Consider the following 17,518-nt stretch of genomic DNA (forward strand, 5'->3'; position numbering starts at 1 on the left):
TTTGTCTGAAGAGCCTTTTGTGGTCAGCTGTGACTTCAGCAAACTGTTTGTGCTGTGTACTGACACTTCTAGCATTAGGGTAAGCACTGATACAGGGCAGGATGGGGAGCAAGTGGCATCCCATTGCCAATGTAAGCAAAAAGTTGACCCTGCTGAACAAAATCACACTATGCTTGAGAACAGGTGTTGGGGCTGTTAAGAAATTTAAACTTTATTTGTGTGACAAGACATTTACTGTTTTAAGTGATGATGCCCCTTTGACATGGCTGCATTGAGTCAAGGGAACCAATTCCAGATTACACCATTGGATCTAGAACTAGAGGGATTTGACATGCCAATTATTCATATCAAGGAAAAGGAGAATGTAGTGGCTGATGCACCACAGAGAATAGGGGAGCCCTGAGGGAAATTCAGGAATGTCAATTAAACCCCTTTATACATCCGTTTTGTGTTGGTGGTGTGACACTGGCAGACCAGGTGCCTCCTCATGCCAAATCTCATGCCTAATTCACTTGCATGTTAGTATAAATCAAAATGCTTGTTTAAAGTATGAGCATGTGTGATGTTGTAACTTCATGGAAACTAATGGGCTGTGACTTGCATTGAGTGTCATAAGCAAGACACGAGAATTAATTCTTCCACTCTACTCTGCACTGATTAGGCATCAACTATTGTATTGTGTCTAGTTCTGGGCACCACATTTCAAGAAAGATGTGGAGAAATTGAGAAGGTCCAGAGAAGAGCAACAAAAATGATTAAAGGTCTAGAAGATAAGACAAAGGATCAGGGACAATTAAAAGAACTGGGATTTTTTTAGTCTGAAAAAGAGCAGACTGAGAGGGGACATGCTTCCAAGTAATGAAAGGGGTGTTAGGAGGAGGAGAGGGAAAAACTATTCTTAATTCTGATGGTAAGACAAGAAACAATGGGCTTATATTGCAGTAAGGGAGGTTTAAGGTTGCACATTGGGAAAAAACTTCTTAACTGTCATGGTGATTAAACACTAAAATAAACTGGCTAGGGAGGTTGTAGAGTCTCCATTATAGAGATATTTAAGTGTAGGTTAGATAGACATCTGTTAGGGATGATCTAGACAGTGCTTGGTCCTGCTGTGAGTGCAGGAGACTGGACTCAATGACCTCTCATGGTCCCTTCCAGTTTTAGTATTCTGTGATTCTCTGATTGTTTTCACTCTGCTGGATCCTGTTCTAATGTAGTAGTAACCATTTACATTGTGTATACACCTCTAATGAAATATGTCAAACAAGAAAGAAGCCTTGTGGAATGAAAATGAAAAGCTTTAACAGAAAAGTGCTAATTTCAGAGAAAGGAATCATTGTCTATGATGAATGGAGGTCAAAGGCTCAACATGCATTATTCTCCCTCCATCATCAGAGGAAAAAGCCACACGGAGAGTGATCCTGTCTTGCTTGTTTTCTGTGAGAAGACAGTAGAAGACTGGATTCAAAGAAAGATCCTGCATTTCTAAACTGTTTAGATTCTAATTCAGTGGAATAACTGAATGAGAAGACAGAGCCCCAGAGTTTTTCTGAGGAGACACTTGTGCGAAGCTGGTAGATGACTACATCATTGCTATAATTTGGAATGACAAAATGTGACTTGCCTGTACTTGTGTTTCACATGCTTTAACCTCTCAATAACTCTCATTTCTTTTTCTTAAAAAACTTTATTAATAATAAACCTTGAGTTAGTTCAATATAGCATTGTCATTCTCTTTGGTGTAAGATCTGAGATACCAATTCACCTGGGATAGATAACTGGTCAGTTGAGACTGGGATTAACTAGTGACTGTTGTGTGCTATGTGATGTAAATGATCTTTTATCACAAAGTCCAGTTTGTCTGCTTGATTGAGAGCTCCTCTTAAATGATAAGTGCTAGGACTACCAAATTTGGTATACTGCTCCCTCTCATCACAACACAAAGCAACACAAGGGTTTGGTTGTGCCAGGAAAATAGGATGTGCCTGGAATGGAATTGCTTCTCATAAAACAAAACAGAAAAAGGGACAGAATCATCAAAACAAGTAAACGCCTCAAAACTGACATAACTGAGCAAATATTGAGACTGAACCAAGATGAGCCAGAAAAGTAGGATGAACTTGGAATAGGACTGTTTCTCCATAAACCTTATGGAAAGACATAAAATGGAAAAAAAATGGAGATTTTGGCACATCTAAGTCCATCTTAAGTTTTAAAAACTAGAAGAAAATGTTACTGGAAATCAAATTAACTGTAACCTTTTTTTTGTTAGAACAGCAAATGATAAGAGTTTAGGGATGAATCAAAATAAACTTGGTTGAATTCCCATTTTAAAAATCTTACAAAAAATGAAATGAACATTGTAACATCCCCTTTTTAAAGGAATCCAAAATAAAAATTAACTTAATAAAAATACTCTATTTTTGAAAAAGATAATTATTTAAATAAAAATGTGCATTTTCCTTTTACTTAAAAAAAACACCTTAATTGAGTTCAGGGCCCAAGCAATGCTAGCTAAATGAGCTAGTTTAGTTGTATTTAAACAGTGTGACAGAGGGAATATTTCCTTTATACCTAACACACACACACACACACCCCTTGCAGCAAACTGAATGAACAAGTATTATTTTATCACCTACCATTGGTTGATAACATAGTAAAAGCAACCTTATTGATTAGTAACTTAGAGTAGTTAATACTTAAGCCAAATATTGTTTAAATATCAGGTGCTGTAAAAAGCCACAGGAGACATACTAAAGTGCTACTTGAAGCTTGTGAGTCTCAGAGTATCACTGAGCTAAATCAAATACTATTAAAGAAAAACTCCAAATATATGAAACCACCTGGTAATACTTTATTAATTACAGAAATACCTTCAGTGCCACCAGCTGTAGCATTCACAAAGTGAGAAAAGTAAGGCAATTCTTTGTTATTCAACAATTTAATTGAAACTAAATGTAAAAACTTGGAACAAGATTAAAAGTGAGCTTCAAACATAAAATACATGCACTAGCTTTATGACTGGCCACACATAAGTTGATAATTCATTTATGCAGCAGCATCCAGACCTGTGCCGACTTTGGTAATCTCAGAGGAATGTACGAGGGTATGAAGAAGGCATTAGGACCCACCCAGAACAAGATGGCACCTCTGAAATCCAAATCTGGTGAAGTCATCGCTGACAAAGCCAAACAGATGGAGCGCTGGGTTGAGCACTACTCCGAGCTGTACTCACGCGAGAATGTTGTGGTTGACGCAGCCCTCGATGCCGTTGAGCTCCTACCAGTAATGGATGAACTGGATCAAGAACCGACTGTGGATGAACTGACAGCCATCAACAGCATTGCAGCAGGAAAGGCCCCTGGCCAGGATGGTATACCACCAGAGGTAATCAAATGTGCCGCGGACACACTCCTGGAACCCCTGCATGAGCTGCTGTGCCTGTGCTGGAAAAAGGGTGAGGTTCCACAGGATATGCATGACGCTAACATTGTAACGTTGTATAAGAACAAAGGAGACAGAAGCGACTGCAACAACTACCGTGGAATCTCCCTCCTAAGCGTCACTGGTAAACTGTTCGCTCGCGTCATCCTTGGCAGACTCCAGAAGATTGCTGAGAGGGTGTACCCCGAATCGCAGTGCAGATTCCGTGCAGAGAGGTCTACCATCGACATGGTCTTCTCTCTAAGGCAGCTGCAAGAGAAGTGCAGGGAGCAGAGAAAGTCACTCTACATAGCCTTCATCGACTTGACCAAGGCTTTTGACTTGGTCAGCAGGGATGGTCTGTTCAAACTGCTCCACAAGATAGGCTGTCCTCCACGGTTACTCAAGATGATCCAGTCATTCCACGAAAACATGAGAGGAACCATCCAATATGACGGCGCATTATCGGATGCTTTCAGAATCAGGAGCGGCGTCAAACAAGGATGCGTGCTTGCTCCGACATTGTTCGGGATCTTCTTCGCACTCCTCCTGAAGCATGCCTTTGGATCTTCAACAGAGGGCATCTTGCTGCACACAAGATCTGATGGGAAACTGTTTAACCTTGCAAGGCTGAGAGCTAAGACTAAGGTGCGAGAAGTCCTCATCAGAGACATGCTGTTCGCAGACGATGCTGCTGTAGTGTCTCACACAGAAGACCAGCTTCAAAAACTGCTGGATTGGTTCTCCAAAGCGTGCAAGGACTTTGGGCTTACCATCAGCCTAAAGAAGACAAATGTACTTGGTCAAGATGTTGCTGAATCCTTATCAATCAGCATTGACAACTATACGTTAGAGGTTGTCCACGAGTTCGTTTACCTCGGGTCCACCATCACTGACACCCTGTTGTTGGACACTGAGCTAAATAGGAGGATCGGAAAAGCAGCCACAACTCTGTCCAGACTCAGCAAGAGAGTGTGGAATAACAACAAGCTGTACACTCACACCAAAATGCAAGTCTACAGAGCCTGCATCCTCAGCACCCTCCTTTATGGCAGTGAGACTTGGACCCTGTATGCCCGCCAGGAAAAGAGGCTGAACGTCTTCCACTTGCGCTGCCTCAGCCGCATCCTTGGAATATCATGGAAGGACAGAGTTACCAACACAGCCGTCCTCGAGCAAGCTGGAATCCCAACCATGCACACCCTCCTCAGGCAGCGTCGGCTCTGCTGGCTTGGCCACGTCCACAGGATGAACGATGGAAGGATTCCAAAAGACATCATGTATGGTGAGCTAGCCTCTGGCAAAAGACCCCCCGGACGCCCCCAGTTGCGTTACAAAGATGTCTGCAAGAGAGACCTCAGAGAGGTAGACATCGAGCTGGACAACTGGGAAGAACTAGCAGACGACCGTGGCAGATGGAGGAAGGGGTTACACAAGGGCCTTCAGAAGGGCGAGTTGAAGATCAGACAGCTAGCAGAGGAGAAGCGAGCACACAGAAAGCACAATAAGGACTTGCCAGACACCCACTACATCTGCAAGAGATGCAGCAAGGACTGTCACTCTCGTGTGGGTCTTTATAGTCACAATAGACGCTGTGAATGAAGTCTTAAATTGAAACTTTAAAGGGAGCAATCCATAGTCTGTGCAGACTGAAGGATGCCTACTTTATAATTTGATAATTAAATTCTGGACTTCCATGTACCACTGACTGGAAATAATGATTTTTTTAAAGAAGATTTAATGGCTTTACAGTTTAGCTAAACCAAACAATAAAGGGACCATACACGTGCGGAGATTGGAAAGTAGATGGCTTGGGAGGAAATCACTGAAGATAAAACAAGCAAGCTCATAAATGTCAGGCAGATAAATATTCAACAATAGCCTGCATAGAATGTACATTACCCCAAAAAGAATGGCTGCTTTCCAGCCTAATGGGCTTCTTAAGTGCCAGGGATGAGGCATACAGACAGGAGTTCTTTTTCACATGCTCTGGGAATGTTGAGATTTAACATGGCCTGGCGTCAGATGCTAACATATGCAAATGATTACAGATAAAATCCTTCTATTCCCTGAAATAATGTAGTCTTTGCTAAATAATGATGTAATAGAGGGCAACATGGAAAGATCTGATAATGTGGCGCTTCATCTAGCATGAAACAGCAGTAGACCAGAGAGACTTGTCTGACCACACACCATCAACTAGAAGGTTCTGTAAAATTCAGTCACACCCATTGCCAGTTGACAGGCCACAGTTAATAAAGCCCTGCTCCTGCAAATGTGCTGAAGTGATTACACAGCAAATCTTGAGCTTATTAATCATATTGTTTCATACATCCATATATAGACTAGCTTCTGGGCATAAATTAGGCCTAAACCTTTGAAATACGTCAAACGTCTGATGCTGCTTCAGAGCCTCACACCTAAGATATGGTGAGTCAACAGCTAAGTACCTAGACCCCAATTCAACAAGAGTTTGTGGGTAATGTCCTCTTTTTAACTTTTTCATCTGTTTTACATATTTTATGCCTATACTTTTATAGCGAAAATATAGTTGATTAAGCTACAATATTTTGTACAGGATCATAAAGCATAACGCCTAGAGACCTTTCTAAACAGAGCCATGTAATTTAAAGTTGCACCTTGGGCTTCAGGGCCCACTCTAGCCCAAACTATAACCCTAAATGATCATCTACACAGCTATTTTCAGCACAATAGTGCAAGCCCTGCCACACCAGTCTATCAAGGTGGCTGAGTGGCTCACTCTTGCAGGCTAGGTAGACATAACCTTAGCCATATGGTCCATCAATGGTATTAAGACAAGGTGGTCAAGGATACAACCCCATGCTCTGGTTGTCCCTAGCCATTGATTGCCAGATGCTGTAATTGGATACCAGGATGAATGCCAGGCGATGATTGCTCGTTTTGTTCACTCCCTCTGGCACAACCACTCCCTGGCATAACCACTGTAGAAGGCAGGATACTGGACGAGGCAGACCATTGGGCTGAACCAATACATGCATTCATATGACCAAAAAAGCTTTGAACTGGGCCATAAACCAAAGATTTTATGACTAATTGAACACGTGATTTAAGTGGCATACCTGTTTATGCTACTGGTTGAAAACTCAGACAAATTAGACTACCTTCAAAATAATTACACACCTAGTATGCTTTGGCTTCGATGCTTGTGTGTGTACAAGTGGCAAGCTTGGCTATGTGTATCTCCTGGGCAAAGGAATTTTTGAATCACCATTCATTGCTAAATAAGTAATTTACCAAATTATACTATGGAGTTGTTGGATTGAGCTATTATGAGTGCTCCTATAATTCTACTGGCACATAAAATTGAGTGAAAATAAATCATGAGTGTCATTTAAGGATTCAGTGTTCCTTCCCAATACCAAAGAGTCACCTACAAAGACTAGTATAGAAGTCATATCCTAAGTTTGTCCTTATAACGAGATAGCACTAACACCTTGAATTACTTGAACTGCTTTACATCTTGAAATATGTAACATGCCAGGATGAATTCAGTTCTTGACTGTAGGAACACTGTAATCTATTTACTTTGCTTTCTGTCACTTTCTTCTGCTTTATAAGCTGTTGTGGTTAACTTTGGATTTATAATAATTCTCCAGGCTATAATTTGCCTGAGGAAAATAAATCCGCAGAACAATGAGACACCTAACAGAGATACCTGATTGATAGGTTATACAACCGAATGTGTGTTTTATAACCTGTCTTTGTCACACGATCCCTCCACACAAAACTCATTCCAAGATTGCAGCTTTAGTGATAAAGTGGATCTCATCCATCAAATAGCTTGAGAAAGCTACATAAGGAATTTCAAAATCTGATGTGCTGTTATAACAATTATTTGTCTTCTGTAGCTGTTTCTTACACTTTAATTTTATTTGTCATATTGTTTCGAGGGCAGGAGAGAGTAGAAAGATACAGATACAAACATATCTGAATTCAACCCAACATTTAGGGAGGTATCCATGGAGTTATTACCCATTCTTTCGTTAGGATTGCTGCTAAATTTCTTAGATCAGAAGCTTCTCTCAGACAAACTATTCTTAATCCAAAATAACGCCAGTGAAATCCAGTTTCTTTTCTACAATATTTCTTTATATTATTTCAAAATAAAATCTATTTTTGTAAAATTACTGTATTTGAGTTATTGAGATGGATGCCGGCTGTCTCCCTCTCAGCTGCAGGCCTAACAGGAATAAAAAGCAGGCAGTATTATCAAAATAGAAGATCTGACTTTTATTGCTTACGGACCAAGCCTCTCACTTACTGGTTGTGCTCAATATAACAGCTGAACGAGACTAATGCACCAGAATTCCTACTGATAGCTCCAGTTGCACTCCTGTCATTTTATTAAATCACGTGGGCAGGCGGCCTTTGTAGGGTTGGGTGGTTTGTTTAGAAATGAAGGGTCCTTTTGTGGTCGTACATTAGTAGCACAGTTTATTTTTTCTGCTGTTACCACAGGCCTTAGCTAAACCAAACCCTTTGTCTGTTATTGCTCTCTTTAAATTTATATAAGTTCAGGGCACACCACCAGTTGCCAGAGGCATTCATAAGCTCTCCTTCCTAACACAACAAACCATCAATACACCCCCTATCATAAGTGTACCTGAAAGCAGTGGCATTTCAGTTCCCTCTGGCTTCAGCACTCCATAGATGGCCACAAAGGAATTGGCTGAGAAGAAAGCAAGGCTACTTATTATGGAATTCTGACAGATTGACTTCACAATTTTTATCCAGTGATATACAATACAAGAAAGAAGCTCTACAAAGAGCCTGACAAAATAGCATATCTGGAATCAGAGAGTTCAGACTTGAATGAAATCAGAAGCGCTCACGAAGTAATTATTTATTCAGGAGTGAAAGGAAGAGGAGGACTGGAGTTGAAACAACTCTGTCTCAGATTAGTGGGAATGCGGGGCCCGGCACATCCCAGTTGATTATTGTCTCAATCATTTATGGGCAGGAAAGCACAACCTATTCTCTAAGGATGAGATCATCCTATGATGTGGGGCTGCCAAATAGAGCAGATCAGAAAATTTGCAGTACAAAGAAGTTTCTTGCTGAAATATGCTGTTTCATCTGAACATAACTATTTTGGGGACATTTTCACAGTAGAATGTATTCCTGGTGAATAGTGCCCTGGCCTGGGATATAGGAGACCCCAGTTCACTCAGCCTAATTCAGAGCAATTTAGGAAGCAAAACTCTTCTCCCATTTAGGAAAATCAGGGCTTTATATCTGGGTATTGCACATTCCAAGGTAGAGCCCAGCTGTGCATTTACAGAGGTTTTGGTCTGAAAATGGACAATGGCATGATGGCATTGTCACAAAAATATCTGAAAGGCTTTGTTGTCATGCCAGTGTGGAACATAGACTGAGCCTGAAACCACAGAAGATGCTGCAGTGTCATTCTCCAGTATCTCTACTGCCACAGGTCAATGCACCCCTTCAGTATATTGAGAGCTGAACCAATACTTCCCTGTTTTAGGCATTGTATAGGCCAGGAGTGAGCAATAGGCAGCCCATGGGCCAAATGAAACTCACTAGGGTTAGTTCCTGGAGAGCCACAGGACACTTTATTTACCTGACTGTCTGCAGACATGGCCACTTACTGCTCCTGTTGGCCACTGCTCATGGTCAAAAATTTCTTCAGGAAGTGACACAAACCAGAACACTGCTTCCTGCAACTCTCATTGGCTGTGAATGGCGCTCTGCAGCCAATGGAAGCTGCATGTACTTGTACCTGTGGCCATGGAGGTAAATAAAGCATCAGGTAGGGGCTAATTCTGGCGAACCACAGCCAGCTCATACAAGCTGCGTCTACACGTGCACGCTACTTCGAAGTAGCGGCAGTAACTTCGAAATAGCGCCCGTCACGTCTACACGTGTTGGGCGCTATTTCGAAGTTGAAATCGACGTTAGGCGGCGAGACGTCGAAGTCGCTAACCCCATGAGGGGATGGGAATAGCGCCCTACTTCGACGTTCAACATCGAAGTAGGGACGTGTAGACGATCCGCGTCCCGCAACATCGAAATAGCGGGGTCCTCCATGGCGGCCATCAGCTGGGGGGTTGAGAGATACTCTCTCTCCAGCCCTTGCGGGGCTCTGTGGTCACCGTGGGCAGCAGCCCTTAGCCCAGGGCTTCTGGCTGCTGCTGCTGCAGCTGGGGGTCCGTGCTGCATATACAGGGTCTGCAACTAGTTGTTGGCTCTGTGTATCTTGCACTGTTTAATGAAAGTGTGTCTGGGAGGGGCCCTTTAAGGGAGCGGCTTGCTGTTGAGTCCGCCCCGTGACCCTGTCTGCAGCTGTGCCTGGCTCCCTTATTTCGATGTGTGCTACTTTGGCGTGTAGACGTTCCCTCGCTGCGCCTATTTCGATGTTGGGCTGAGCAACGTCGAAGTTGAACATCGACATTGCCAGCCCTGGAGGACGTGTAGACGTTATTCATCGAAATAGCCTATTTCGATGTCGCAACATCGAAATAATCTATTTCGAAGTTGGGTGCACGTGTAGACGTAGCCACACTCCTGGTGTAGGCCTGCTGCGGAGTAGAGAATTTTATCCTAAGCACCAATGACTATATGTCCAAAGGAGAAGGGTTGTACAATGTGAAATATTTCTGCTCTAGAAGAAAGTACATGAAAACCATTTTCACTTATACCAGCCTAGGAAAGTGAAATCCAGTCACTACTGCCTGGCCCATCCTTGTCATAGAAACAGGACATTTCACCATCGTCAAAGACCTGGTTAGAAACATGGAATACTTGAAAAATACTTCAGGCTATATAATTTAAGGTATCATAAAACCAGTAGGAGAGGACAAGGATTATTCAGATTTATGATCTGATGCTAGTTATTCAGCCATACACCCTGACGGAATTTCTTTCATCCAGTAAAACTGGTTAAAGATGAAAGTGGCCTTATCACCATTATCACAGGGCATTAAGAAAACAAAATCCCCAAATGGAACCCATGCCCCTTCTATCTTTCCTCAAATTATTAGACACCACAATGTTCAGTGCTACAGCGTAAGACACAGACAACATAAACCACGCTTGATGGCATGGGAAGATGAGGGCTAGCAACAGAAGGCTAAAACTGCTCTCTATATTACACATCTGGGATTTACATGTCCACAAGCAGTGATAGCTGCAATCTGAAACGGTACCTGCCTGGGCAGATTTGCTGACTTCTTCATTTTTTTGTACAAACACAGGCAGATTTGTTGACCTCTCCGCTCTTTTTAGGCCTATCCATAATCTCCACGTTAGATATACTGTTGCCCATAATGGCTGGGGATATAAGAGAGCCAAAACATTTCTGACAATGGTTGTCAGCAGCAAGTCCCCTGGACCCAATGCTGTGAATGATTTAAGTACTAGCTGAGACAGGCCCATGCTGTTACAAAGTGTGGCTAGACTTGTCTCCACTAGGGAACTGGACCATTCCGAATGACATTTTCAGCTGACCTTTTGTAGCTATGTAAGGTGTTCCCACACATCATGCCCTCAAGTTCCTCTGTATTTGTGCATGCTGATCTCCCAGTTTTCTGAATGGGGAACCAAGGCAAGGGAGTTGTGTTATAAGAAATGCATAATGAGCAAAATACAGACCCAAGCCATTTTTAAATGTTAACCCAGTAAACTAGGATACATTTTGTTTACATATAACTTGTCACAGCATTTGTAAAGTAGAGGGCTATACCTCATTTTCATTAGCAAGAAAATCTTTAAATCTATAAGCACTGCACCTTGTAAAACAAATCACATGTGCCTAAAAGCACAAAAGCTGTTGTTCCAAATGAAATATACATTCGAGTGTACATTCCTGTGCACAGAGGAGTGAGTGCATGCACATTGTACAACACTTAGGCAGCCTAAGAGTCAGGGTGGAACAACAGTGCTAGTGCTTTCAGGCTATTCCAAAGGTACAAAGGAGGCAGAATCACCTACAAAGACTAGTATAGAAGTCATATCCTAAGTTTGTCCTTATAACGAGATAACACTAAGACCTTGAATTACTTGAACTGTTTTACATCTTGAATTACCCAGTGCACCATGTGATGGGGTGAGCCATTCTCTGATTACAAGGGACCCTAATAGGGCCACAAGAGCTTCAGTGCCTCAGGGTGGAAGCAGGACATGCAGGGGACAATACAAGAAGCAGAAGATGCTGAGCTCAGCTAAGGTGAAAGGAAAGGGCCATAAGCCAAGTGCATGGCCCACAGCACCCAAGAATCCCTCCTTCTAGTTAAATAAGGTTACCCAGCTACAGTGGATGAGAGTCTTCAACACCCTGGCTCATCCCCTTCCCTTCCATCTCTTCATATCTTTCCTTTCTTGCACACCTAGCTGCCTTATATAACCTCTCCACTCCAGAACTCAAAGCTGCCAAACATTAGGCCTGGGTTTGCTCGACTGGCTCCTATAAACCTCTTTAGGTGGGGCTGTGTGACAGACCTCTGGCTCAGGCTCTCTGGCCAGTAGTTTGCCAAAGTAGATGCTCATCCAGAATGTGGGAGACTCCTGGATTCCCTTCCTCCCTCTGCCTGATGAGGAGAAGAGATTTGAATCTGGCTTTCACACTCCTCTGCAGGCAAGACTAATGTTGCCCTGCCTTTGGGGCTCATGCTAAGGCTTGCACATGAGACAGGTGTCTGGACGGCTGCCTGAGGTGGAGGAGGCCGGCCCAGCAGCAGATACTTGGGCATTTAGCAAGCTTTTACAGCAGTAATTCAAGCGCCATGTGAGTTCAGGTGCATACTGGGATAGGTTGCAGTCGAGCAGGAGTTTTGTGAATCACAGTGACATTGAAATCTGGGACTTATGTGCCTACTTGTGGGCTTTAGGGGTCTAAGTCCTTTTGTGAACTCAGTCCTCACAATATTACACAAGAGCTCTACAATGTTAATTGGGCCATATCAAATAGAAATACCTAGATAACATTATCTACGGCAGATCTCAGGCAGTTAAATATTTCTTCCCTCTCTCACTTTAAAAGTAGGTTATTGATGAGACCCAGGCAATTTAATAAAATTGCAGATCTGGCCACTTTGAAAATATAGCTTCGACTCTATTAGCAGCATGTTATTTTGTACTGGCCAAACAATGTTGTGGAAACAGTTTATAGTAATGGTTTGGTTACTCAAAGTATATTTTTTTAAATTGAGAACACAACAATACTTTCCGGTGCGCTTGGGCAATTCAATAACAACTAAGCTGACAGAAACAAAGAGCTGTGAAACCATTCACTGCACTGATTAGTGAGAGAATCCCATCAGAATGAAATTATTCACGTCTGGCTCTTCCACACAAGGAGCAAATGACTTACTGGGAAAAATTATTCTTAACAATGTGCAAGTTTTCCATGGATTCAGTGAACAGGAACTAACTGCACTGCCAGATTTCTATGACAGCTGCAAGATTTAGAGCATGAGGGTATGTAACAAACCATCTTTAGAGCTGAATCAATACTTGGAAAGGCCAAAGAGTGCCCCTTTATGTGGCTCTGTGGTTAAGACATGATGTGTGGCAGCCAGAATACAGTAAAACTATGTTATCCAGCACTTCACCAACTGGAAACCCCTATAAACTGCCATTGCTGATCTTCCGTAGGGGCTGGCTGGCGTAGGGCCAGCAGGTTTCCTACCTGGCTCCATGTGGCTCCCTAGAAGTGTGACATGCCCCATCTGCTCCCAGGTTGAGGAACAGTCATAGGGGCTCCCTGTGCTGTCCCTGCCTTGCCCCACCCTGAACTCTGGTTCTTTATCTCCCATTGGCTGGGAGTTGCAGGAAGTAGTACCTGAGGGCACAGGCAGTGCAGAGAGTTGCGTGGCTGTGCTTCAGCCTATGAGCTGCAGAGACATGTCACTGTTTCTGGGGAGTCATCCAAGATGAGTGCTGCCTGTGGATCTTCCCCCTCGCCGCTGCCCCAACCTCCTGTCCTGGGCCCCCTCCCTTACCCAGATTCCGTCCCTCTTAGTTCACCATAATTTTTGACTAAGTGGCACCCTCCATTCCCTCAACATGTGAGCTCATAAAACTTTTAATCCTACTCGTAGGAAAGTGAAGTTGCTATATTGCCACTGTCTTGCTGTGATCGCTACACCTTAGTTCTGTCGCTGCCCTTTCTTCTCAATGACTGTGGTAAGTTTCCTTCCACACTCATTCACATCTATAAAGTGCCTTGACATTCTTAAGTATACGGCACTCCAAAAGTGCCAAGCGTTGGAATGCTTTTGACTCAGAAAAAAGGGACTTAAAATTATCCTGTGTTTTAGAGGTTTGAAACCTGGTCAAAAGATTTACATTTCCTGGGGAAAGCATGAAAAATGACTTTTTAATCATGGCTGTTCACAAGATCTAAGGAGTGAGCTAAGATGGCATGCTCTTCAAAGTGGTGTGCTTCCCATTTAGAACACGTCTTGAAGAGATTTAAGAGGAATAACTTTTATGATGGGAGATAATGAACTGTCTTGGTCTCACTAACATGAATTGCTGTGCTTAGGAGGAAAAGTATTTAAAGGAAGGACTGAAAGAGGAGCTCTGTGGTAGAAACAAAAGCCGAAAAAGACTGACTTTGCGTCTGATGGAAAGGAAGGTCCCACTCACCAGACTTGCAGAAAATAAATTTACTTTTACCACCTGCAAGCATACATCTGTTAACTCATACAACAGGTCAAGCCAGAAATAAAAGATAAAGGGGAGACATACGTTGTCTGTATTACTTTTGAGGTTATCAAATAAATCACAGAGAAGCATCCCCAATCATCCTGCAAGTTCACAATAAATTACCCAAAGACAGAAATGAAGTGATCTGGGAGAATATTCCAGTCCGCAGAAGAAAAATAAAAATGAACACAAACAATTTAAAAATATGTTTTGCAACATGGATTTGTGGACTCAGGAATAATTAAACATTAGTCCCCTGAAAATCTTTTTTAAAATAGTTTATTTAAATAATGAGTGGTTGATTTTTGCTCCTCCAATATACAGTGAAGTCTACCAATAAGTTGTTTCTGCTAGCGTACAAGGAATTAGACACCTATGTTAAAACCCTAGCTCTAATCATGCACACAAACTCTAGGGCTGTGGCCACACTATCCCTCCCTTTTGGAAGGAACCTGTTAATGGGGCATTTCTAAAGATGCTAATCATAGATTGGAAGGGACCTCGAGAGGCCCTTGGATCCAGCCCCCTGCCCTAATGGCAGGACCAAGTACTGTCTAAACCATCCCTGACAGACACTTATCTAACATGTTCGTAAATATCGCCAGTGATGGAGATTCCACAACCTCCCTTGGCAATTTATTCCACTGTTTGACCACCCTGACGGTTAGGAACTTTTTCCTGATGTCCAACCTCAACCTCCCTTGCTGCAGTTTAAGTCCATTGCCTCTTGTTCCATCCTCAGAGGGCAAAAAGAACAAGTTTTCTCCCTCCTCCTTATGACACCGTTTTAGATACCTGAAAACTGCTATCATGTCGCCCCTCAATCTTCTCTTTTCTAAACTAAACAAGCCCAATTATTTCAGCCTTTCTTCATAGGTCACATTCTGTAGACCTTTAATCATTCTTGTCGCTCTCTTCTGGACCCTCTCTAATTTCTCCACATCTTTCTTGAACAGCGGTGCCCAGAACTGGACACAATACTCCAGCTGAGGCCTAACCAGCGCAGAGTAGAGCGCAAGAATGACTTCTCGTGTCCTGTTCACAACACACCTGTTAATGCATCCCAGAATCACGTTTGCTTTTTTTTGCAACAGCATCACACTGTTGACCCATATTTAGCTTGTGGTCCACTATAACCCCTAGATCCCTTTCTGCTGTAGTCTTTCCTAGACAGTCTCTCCCCCAAAAAATAAATAAAATGGCCCCATACTAGGGGCTGGCCGGCCACTCTGGTCTCCACCTGTTGCAAAGGACACAGGCAAGAGCAGGGGCTGAGTCAGGGGGAGTTGTTCAGCAAAGCAAAAGGGAAACATCCAGGGGGGTTCCCCTTTTTAAAACTCGCCTGCTGACATGAATATGCAATGCCTCCTTAGCATAATGGCACCCATGCACGATTTGAAAGTGCCACTTGCGGAACACATGATGCCTGTGTAACCTAAAACCAAATAGGAAGGAGGGGTTTTCGAAGTCAGGAGGTCCTTTCGAAAGGCCCCTGGCCACACAGGTGGTGTGCTTTTCGAAAGCGGCACTTCCGAATCATGTGCAGCCACCATTATGCTAATGAAGTGCTGCGTATTCATGTCAGCATCCTCTGAACTGCCCAATTAACATGCCCTTTCCAAAAGGGAGGGGTAGTGTGGCCACAGCCTACGTGTTCAGCATCCAAACTAAGACCTAAATTTAGAAAATGCCACTCATTATGTAAATGATTTATTTAAATTAAACTATAAAAATAAATTATTCCCTAAGCTAACTGCAAACCTCAGTGCATCTTTAATTATGGACACATGCCAGCATTTGAGATTCACAGATATGGTAGTAGGAATCATCATGGTTCTGTAGCTAGGCCAGGGGACTTGGCCTGAACAAGCCACTTTCTCTCTCCCTGGCTGTTGTCTCAACCTCATCTATTTAGATTGTAAACTCTTTGGGAAAACACTGCCTGCCCTATATGTTTGCACTGTCACTAGCACATGGTGGCCCTAAGCTCAGTTGAAGCTCTGGAGGTCACCATGGCATAAACAAAAATAACAACCACATCCAAAATGAAGGTTGTACTGAAAACTAATTCAGGATTTTGTTACATGTCGTATTCCAATAGTAGCATAAATAGAATCTAAATAAGCCACTTTGAGTACAAGATATCTAGCGACTATTTTCTAATAACTATCTGCTTACTATGTTTGTCTTACTTTTATGGCACTCACAATCCACAATAAAGCCAGAGGTAGTTACCAAAAAGTCATTAAGGATTAACCAGTCCAGTGTCCTGGCATACACCACTGCATTGAAAGATAAAGTGGAATTCATCTAATCTGCTAATCAAAAGTCTAACATTCAAATGCCCTGTCCTGGAGCTTCCTAATCTGACATTGTGTTGAATGATGTAGTTAACATCAGCTGACAGTTTGCCAGAAGCCATTAATTTAAATGCTCAGTTTTGTTTCAGGGCCTGTTAATTTTATCACAGCCTTGGAAGGGGAAGATACCTAGGAAAGAACAGCCACGTTCTGCTTTTTCTTACAGAAAGGTGATTTGTAAATCTCGTCCCCCTCTCTTCCCACCTTCTCCCCTCAAAAAAAAAGATTCTTTAAAGCTAAGAAGAAATGAAATCAGATTTTTGTTTATACACTACTCTGCCTGATCCTGGATTTATTTTTAAAAGTTAGTAAACTCTCCTTCCAATTTAAATTGAATAAGTAGGTGCAGCTGAGTAAATGGACAAGGGCTGGGCTGCAGTCATGTGTTTTCACTTTAATATTACATGATGAGGTAAAGAGGCAAAAATAAGAACAAGGAGAGATGCAAAACAGAGAGGCAAAATATGATAATGCAAGAAAATGAAGTTCTGAATAAAAAGCCAACGTCCACTGTGTTTTGTATACAATTAGCAAAGCCAGCAGTCAACTGTTCCTAGATTAACCCACATCAGTGCCCTGGGATCTGGAGCATGCACCCAGCTAAGCAACACTTATATGGCCTCAGGGAAGTATGCTGTATGTCATGCTATTACTTCCATCAAAGAGTTGGATTTTCATGGCATGATAGCTATCACCAGGAACAGATGCACCAAAACCACTAGTGAGGTAGCTCTGCAGCATTTCCCTAATGAAGGACTCGTCTGAAACATTCAATTACTTAAAAAAAGATTATTTCCTCTTGTGCCATGTAGCTCACAACATCTGTAAGTCCTCAGTTATGGAATATAGTAATTCCATTTAATTCTGTCATTCTGTATCAAAAGCCCATATTAAACTGTTAATCGATTTCTATGTGTGCATGAAGTAATTATGGTACTGTAGCAAGACTAATTACCTTCACAAAAAATGACAATGAAAATATATTTTGCATGCAGTCAAAATAAGATTTATATGTCTTTGTTAAA

This window comes from Carettochelys insculpta, chromosome 1, assembly GCF_033958435.1.
Source record: "Carettochelys insculpta isolate YL-2023 chromosome 1, ASM3395843v1, whole genome shotgun sequence".
Lineage (NCBI taxonomy): Eukaryota > Metazoa > Chordata > Testudines > Carettochelyidae > Carettochelys > Carettochelys insculpta.